Source organism: Mus musculus, chromosome 3, assembly GCF_000001635.26.
Source record: "Mus musculus strain C57BL/6J chromosome 3, GRCm38.p6 C57BL/6J".
NCBI lineage: Eukaryota > Metazoa > Chordata > Mammalia > Rodentia > Muridae > Mus > Mus musculus.
In genome coordinates this window covers 117,226,801-117,234,585 of record NC_000069.6, presented here as the reverse complement: position 1 = coordinate 117,234,585, position 7,785 = coordinate 117,226,801, and positions in this window count along the sequence as shown.

Genomic DNA, 7,785 nt, shown 5'->3' with positions numbered 1-7,785 from the left:
AATGAGTCATTGGTCTGGTGTGAGGTCACTGGCTTCTGTGACACCATCAATATTGGACCTTCATGTGGACTCCTCCTGGTTACCTTGGTTTTGCCCTGTGTCATGGAGATCCTGCAGCTTTGGCTCAGCTGGATGAACCATTTCACATTCACCAACCATTTACAGGTTACGTAGATTTTGGGGTGAGTGATCAACCCGATGGCTCTCCCTTATCAGCATCACCAGCACAAGCTCTCCCACACTGCTCTGGCTAGGCCACCCAATGCCACCATGTACAGGAGGCAGGATCAGCTCTGTTGCTCTCTTGCCCTTAGGGCCAGCACATGCCCATGCTTCCAGAGCCAACTTCACTGTGCTGCAGCCACTGCAGACCTGGGCCAGCTCTCTCACTCTCACAACCTGGGGCTGATTCACCTGTGCCTGCCTTCGACATCAAGACCAGCACTTGCCATACTGGGGTCACTAAGGATGAGAGAGAAGCCTAACCAAAGTGTATGTATTGATGGGACTGGGAAAACACCAGATTGATGAAGACAGGAAATATGAGAAGAGATCCATAGAAAATAACTAAATGACTTCCTGAGTATAGAGGCCTCAGAAGGGAACATCTTTTTCTTCCTCTTGTTTATTTATCTACGATGGAGTTTTAAGTGTGGGGAAATAAAGCAAATGTAATGAAGAAACTTTGAAGATAGAAGAGGGTCAGAAGGATGACCAAACACGGGTGCATTCTTGTGAATTATCCTAGATCAGTTTTAGTTAATTTATTTATTCATTTATTCACTTTACATCTGAATATCAGTACACCCTTCCTCCCAGTTCCCCCCACACACACACTTGCATAGATCCTTTCCCCATTCCCCCACCCCCTTCTCCTCTGAGAAGGGGGAGGCCCCTCTAGGTATCACATACCACACACACACACATACACACACACACACACACACACACACACACACGCACACACACGCACACTGGCACATCAAGTCAATGCAGGACTAGGCACATCCTCTCCTACTGAAGCTAAACAAGGCAGCCCAGTTATGAGAATGGGATCCACAGGCAGGCCACAGATTCAGGGGCAGCCTCTGCTCCAGTTGCTGGGAGATCTGCATGAACACGAAGGGCACTTCTGCTCCATATTTGCAGGGGTCAGGGAGCTATGTACAACCTATGCTTTCTGGTTGGTGGTTCAGTCTCTGGGAGTCCCAAGGGTATAGGTTATTTAGACCTGTTGGTCTTCCTGTGAAGTTCCTGTCCTCTTCAGGTCCCTCAATCCTCCCTCCAACCCTACCACAAGACTCTGCTAATGTTTGGCTGGGGTGTCTCTGAATCTGTTTCTATTTCCTTCTGGGTAGAGTCTCTCAAAGGACTGTCATTCTAGGATCCTGTCTGCAAGCATAACAGAGTATCATTAATAGTGTCAGGGATTGGTTCTTGTCTATGGGATGGGTTTCAAGTTAAGCCCGACATTGGTTGACTATTACCTCTATCTCTTCTCTATCTTTGTTCCTGTACATCTTATAAGCAGTACACATTTTGAATTGAAGGTTTTGTGGGTGGGTTGCTGTCCTTACTCCTCCACTGGGAGTCCTGACTGGCTACAGGAGGTGACCACTTCAGAATCTATATCCCCACTGCTAGGAGTCTCAGCTATAGTCACAGCCATAGACAGCCTGCCCTTTCCCCATCCTTTTCCCTGCCCCCACTGATTTCTGGTCTCATCTGCTCTCCCTATATCAGATCCCCTCCCCAATAGGTTCCCCTCTTCTTCACCTCTTCTACCAAGTTCCCTCCTCCCATCCAATTCTGATATCTTTTAAAAGAAAGAGTTAACCATTCTTTCTTGGATCTTCCTTGATAGTTGGCTTGGGGTGGGGGACTGTGGGTTATAGTATGGTTGTCATATACTTCATGGATAATATCCACTTATAAGTGAGTACATGTGCTTTGGGATCTACATGTGCTTTTACCTCACTCAGGATGATATTTTCTAGTTCCTTCCATTTGTCTGCAAAATACAAGATGTCCTTGTTTTTAATAGCTGACTAATATTTCATTGTGAAGAATGATCCTATATCTCAACTGATCCATAAATGCAACTTAATGAATGCCTTTGGGCTCCTATTTGTAGTAAACATTCATGGATGAGATGCTAGACAGGAAATTAATGTATAGCAAAAATAATGTAATTCACTATTCTCCAAACTCATACAGGAACATGTCTATCAGAGAAATGACTACTCAGTCTATTAGCTTTCTCATTTGCTCTCGCCCTCCCCAAATGCATTTGGTCTTAAACCTTCAGTCTACAGCTACCCATCAATAATGTCCTCATTAACAGTAAAGGCAAAAATGAGCACAGGTCTTTAAAACTAATTAAAGCTTCCAAAATCTTAAGAAAATTTTCATTATTCCACATCATTAATCCATTAACCATCTCCACATATATAAAACTTCCATTTCAGGATGTATTTTATATCTTTTTATGCTCTTTACTACATTGATGTTGAATAGATGTATAATTAAGTTTAGTTTTATTTATTCTCTTTTACAAAATTATCCCTATAAGTAATGGCACAAGTCAAAACCTGTCATATATCAGACATTGAAGAGAAAAATGAAATCAAAGTAACTATGACATGTGTGTACCCTCCAATTATGGCAGAATATGGAAAGAACAGAAGGTTAAGAAGTTAAATCAAAATTAGAATGACTTCAAGATAAATGGGGGGGGTAATCACTTTAATGATGGAGTCCCATGCAGTGTCCAACACTGGCATGTGTTCTTACAGCAGGCACCCTGTGCCCTACAGCACTCTGTTACCCTTTTGTAGGGAAGAAAAATGAAATGTCAGCTGCCATACTCCAAGAATTATATCATCTCCCTGTGCTCAGAGTAATAAGTTCCATTAATATGCATAATTGTCTATGTAACTGGTACCATAATAGCCACTTTGTAATAGCTTGTCTCATAAACCCTGAAATCAACCTAATTAATTAAAATCAAAGTCCTATTTCTATAGACTGGATAAGTGAGACTTACAAGAAAGTAAATAAGCTATCCAATATCCAATATGCCACCACAGTGAGTAAAGAAGTCAAGAGTAAGCCCAGCAGTGACAAGGTCATCTGTGTCACAGACCTCAGAACCATAAGGTGGCAAGCTTGGTAAAAATGAGTGATTGTCATGGGACATGGAATGGAAACTAAATTACTTCCAGAGTGACCATCGATTCAGTCAACTCTATATGTGAACACTGCTTTACCATGTGCAAATCATCTCACAGACCTCACACCACATGCTACTGTCTCACATCAACCATGTAGACTCCATTCCACTAATGACTCCAATAACTTCTGCCCCTTGTTTGAAATTGCATTTGTGAAGAACTGTCAGAACTCAAGTGTTAGATTCATAAGCCTCTGTTAGCTCCACTTTAACACATAAAACATCCATGTGTGTATTACTTACCTTTCTATTGCTATGGTAAGACACCACAGCCAAGGCAAATTATAAAAGAAGTTGTTTATTTTAGGTTTACAGTTTCAGAGAGTTAGAGTCCATGGTGGCAAAGGGGCCAAAACACAGTAAGAGCAACATCCAAAAGCTCACATCTCAAAAGCAATAAACAGGAGGCAAGGAGTACACTGGGAAAGAAAGGCATGAGTCTTTAAAAACCTCAAACTCAGCCCCAGTGACCCACCTCCTTTAACAAGGCCATAGTTCCTAATTCCTCCCAAACAGTTCCACCAACTGGGGACCAAGCCTATGCAGGCCATTTTCATTCAAATCACCTCAATGTATAATGATGATACAAAAAGTCTGGCCTCCACTGGAAGAAAACATGACTCACCCCTATGGAAATTTTGAAAGCTTTAAACCAATTTATCATCTGACCTTAGAAAATATAATATGTACCGATTCTTGTGTCCATAATAATTCACTTCTGACTGAAAATCCTTGGAAGGAATCCCAAGCTTCCAACTGCAGGAAGTCTTGAAAGATGAGTAATGTCTACTGGACAATGCTCCAGTGCAAAGAGAAAAGGGCAAAGGGCAATGTGGTGCTCTAAGGTCCGGGAACATGGAAGAACTTGGGGGAAAAGAAAGCTCTTGCTATCAGACAAGTCACTTCCAGGGCTGCTAGGTGGTTATACAACATGCATACGGGCAAAGAGACAATTTAATCAAGGGTCATCTTCCTGATCTGTGCTCTGAATTAAGTCCAAATTTCAAATGCACCGGTACAACTGATAGTTAACATTCTTCCTCAATCTTTCATTCCCTCAATATTTCATTGGTAACCAAGAGTATTTTAAAGGAGACTTTAGGAATGCACATATATCAAGTTACGTTATAAATTAAAGTTAAGAAAATGGGTGGAAAGAGAAAGCTTTGAAAGAAGATCAGCCAAAAGAATTTTAACTGAGCTATAAATAAGAAGTCCCCAAACATGGTAGAAAGAAAAAACTGACCCCCAAAAGTTGTCCTCAGCCCTCCACGTGTGCACCATGTGACATGTGTGCACCTGCACTCACACATACACAGAGACACACACAGAATCACATGACGCTTGTTACACGATAATTATGTATATGGAGAGAGTTTTCTAATAGTAAGAGAAAGATATAAAGCATATCTAGGTTGTTTTCCTTATAACTGCTGGAAGATGAAAATTCTTATTCATCTATGGAAAAGTCAGCAGATTTTTTTCTTGGTCTTGTTTTATAACCAAAACTTCTGGAAAATGAGAAGAGCACACATAAAAAGAGCACAATTAAATATTTAAGTGACACTTGGATGCCATTAAAAGTGTGACAGGCACAGTTTTTAGTGAGCATGGCATCATCAACCTAACCATGTATATTTAGGAAGTGCCTACTGAGTGTCTACCCAGAAGAAAATTCTTCCTAAGGATGGATTTCCCACTTTAAAGTTGGGCCAGCCCCCAAATAGTTAGCCTATGTCTGTGGTTCAGGTTGATTTAGATTAGTGGTTTTCAACTCTTTTAATGTTGTAATGACCCCCAACTAATCTGTAATGGTAATTTTGCTACTGTTATGAATTGCAATGTAAATATCTGATATGCAGATGGTCTTGGGAAACCCTTGTAAAAAGGTTATTCAACCTGCAAAGGGTCATGACCCACAGGTTTAGATATATTGGTTCAGATGGAATACCTAAAATTCATGAAGGGAAAACTCTACAGAGTGATAAGACTGAAATATGAACAAACATGAAGTCGTATATTTTGTTGGTAAACAGGAGCTTGCGATGTGGGAAATCACCAAAACCCCATAATGAAAAACTGGCCAAAGAATGCAGGCATTCATATAAACTTTCTGTTGGCTAAAGAATGTATGCAGCTCTGAGTAAGAGACATTGCATCTGTTACTGGTACAGAGACAGACAGGTAGATCAATAGAATAGAATTGAAGACCCAGAAATGAATCCAAACACCATTGGCCACTTGATCTTTGACAAGGGAGCTAAAACCATCCAGTGGGAAAAAGACAGCATTTTCAACAAATGGTGCTGGCACAACTGCAGGTTAGCATGTAGCAGAATTCGAATTGATCCATTCTTAATCTTCTTGTGCAAAGCTCAAGTCTAAGTGAATCAAGGAACTCCACATAAAACCAGAGACACTGGAACTTATGTGGGAGAAAGTGGGGAAAAGCCTCGAAGATATGGGCACAGGGGAAAAATTCCTGAAGAGAACACCAATGGCTTGTGCTGTAAGATCAAAAATAGACAAATGGGACCTCATAAAATTACAAAGCTTCTGTAAGGCAAAGGACACTGTCAATAAGACAAAATGGCAACCAACAGATTGGGAAAAGATCTTTACCAATTATAAATCTGATAGAGGACTAATATCCAATATATATAAAGAACTCAAAAGGTTAGACTCTGGAAAACCAAATAACCCTATTAAAAAATGGGGTACAGAGCTAATCAAAGAATTCTCAACTTAAGAATACCAAATGGCTGAGAAGCACCTAAAAATGTTCAACATCCTTAATCATCAGAGAAGTGCAAATCAAATGCAACCCTGAGATTCCACCTCACACCAGTCAGAATGGCTAAGATCAAAAACTCAGTTGACAGCAGATATGGAGAAAGAGAAACACTCCTCCATTGCTGGTGGAATTGCAGGCTTGTACAACCACTCTGAAAGTCAGTCTAGAGGTTCCTCAGAAAATTAGACAAAGTACTACCAGGGAAAATCCAGCAATACCACTCCTGGGCATATACCCAGAGATGCTTCAACTTGTAATAAGGACACATGCTCCACTATGTTCATAGAAGCCTTATTTATAATAACCAGAGGCTGGAAAGAACCCAGATGTCCCTCAATAGAGGAATGGATACAGAAAATGTGGTACATTAACATGATGGGGTACTAAGAATTTATGAAATTCTTAGACAAATGGATGGATCTTGAGGATATCATCCTGAGTGAGGTAACCCAATCACAAAAGAACACACATGATATTCACTCACTGATAAGTGGATATTAGCCCAGAAACTCAGAATACCTAAGATACAATTTGCAAAACATATGAAACTCAAGAAAAAGGAAGACCAAAGTGTGGATACTTCAGTCCTTCTTTGAAGAGGGAACAATATACCCATGGAAGGAGTTACAGATACATAGTTCAGAGCAGAGACTGAAGGAACAACCATCCAGAGACTGTCCCTCCTGGGGATCCATCCCATAAACAATCACCAAACCCAGACACTATTGTGGATGCCAACAAGTGCTTGCTGACAGGAGCCTGATATAGCTGTCTCCTGAGAAGGTCTGCCTGGCAAATATAGAAGTGGATGCTCACAGTCATCCATTGGACAAAGTGCAGGGTCCTTAATAAAGGAGCAGAGAAAGGACCCAAGGAGCTGAAGCGGTCTGCAGCCTGATAGGAGGAACAACAATATAGACTAACCAGTACCCCCAGAGCTCCCTGGGACTAAACAACCTATCAAAGAAAACACATGGTGGGACTTATGTCTCTAGCTGCATATGTAGCAGAGGATGGCCTAGTCGGTCATCAATGGGAGGAGAGGCCCTTGGTCCTATGAAGGTTCTATGCCCCTGTATAGGGGAATACCATGACCAGGATGCGGGATTGGGTAGGTTGGGGAGCAGGAGTGGGGTGGGGGATAGGAGATTTTCAGAGGGGAAACTAGGAAAGGGGATAACATTTGAAATGTAAATGAAGAAAATATCTAATAAAAAAAAGAAAAAAAGAAAGAGACATAGCATCTTAACCTCAGCCTCCCAGAAACATAGCATTTTATTTGGGTATGTCTTGCACACATAATTAGAAGTACTCACTGGGGAATAAAGGCATGATCTGGTAACACCTCCGAGCAACTGAGGACCTAAATTACTCTAGCTTTCCATTCCTCTCTATTATGTTCCTCTGTATTCATGTTTGTATGCACTGTGTGACTTCCTCAGAAAATGTGAGCATCTCTTTGTCACAGATCGGATTCTCATAGACCAAAGTAACTCTTACTTACACACACACACACACACACACACACACACACACACACACACACACACTGCAAATATAAAAAGTATTAACATGATCCCAACATAAGAAATGTTTTTCTCAACGTCTTCGTAATTAGGCATGTGTAAGCTGATCTGAGTAAGGCCTCTCTAGTGGGTCTAACCATACTTACTTTTCACTCACTGATAACAGACAAGAAGAGGATTTTTTTTTTTTGCATTTCCTTTCTTTGATGCTTTCACAAGGCCTTCCCAAGGGA